This window comes from Penaeus monodon, chromosome 27 (assembly GCF_015228065.2).
Source record: "Penaeus monodon isolate SGIC_2016 chromosome 27, NSTDA_Pmon_1, whole genome shotgun sequence".
Taxonomy (NCBI): domain Eukaryota; kingdom Metazoa; phylum Arthropoda; class Malacostraca; order Decapoda; family Penaeidae; genus Penaeus; species Penaeus monodon.
In genome coordinates, this window is record NC_051412.1 from 36,670,442 (window position 1) to 36,671,056 (window position 615).

Sequence of the window (615 nt, forward strand, 5' to 3'; positions counted from 1 at the left end):
CTGTCCATATTTTCAGAATAATTTTGGGACAAACTAAAACCCTGACTGCTGACCTAAAACGATCCAGGCATGGTCAACGGCAGTGGTTAGGGTGTAAGTGTGTTCTGCGTCCAGATGAAGCAGTGCGTGTCTTTATATTGTACTCTATTTAGTTTTTATTTGATAATGACTTATTGCCTACAGTTCCTACATAATAACAAAACATAGTATGTACACCCACACAACGAAAAATCATCAGGGAAATTTGAAATATATATGAAAAAAGATGAGCATAAATGTTTGTCTGACAATAAATTTTAATATCAATTTCTCATTATCATCAATATTATTTCATTTTAGAGAGGAAGAAAGAGAGAATGATATATGAGGAAACAGGAAACCTTGCAAGTGGATGAGCTGGTATGTGATATCATCAGTGAGATCACTACTAGTAAATAATATGTTGCTATTTGGGAACGGTAACTTATAAGGTATATCACTTGTTTTTATGTCTTCATCATTCAAATGTTTAGTTTGTGTGTATGATTATTGTATGCTCTCTCTTGATAAGTCTCCTCCTTTCTCATATATTTTAGTATTTCTATTTTCCATGCGCCTGAATTTGTTATAATCAAT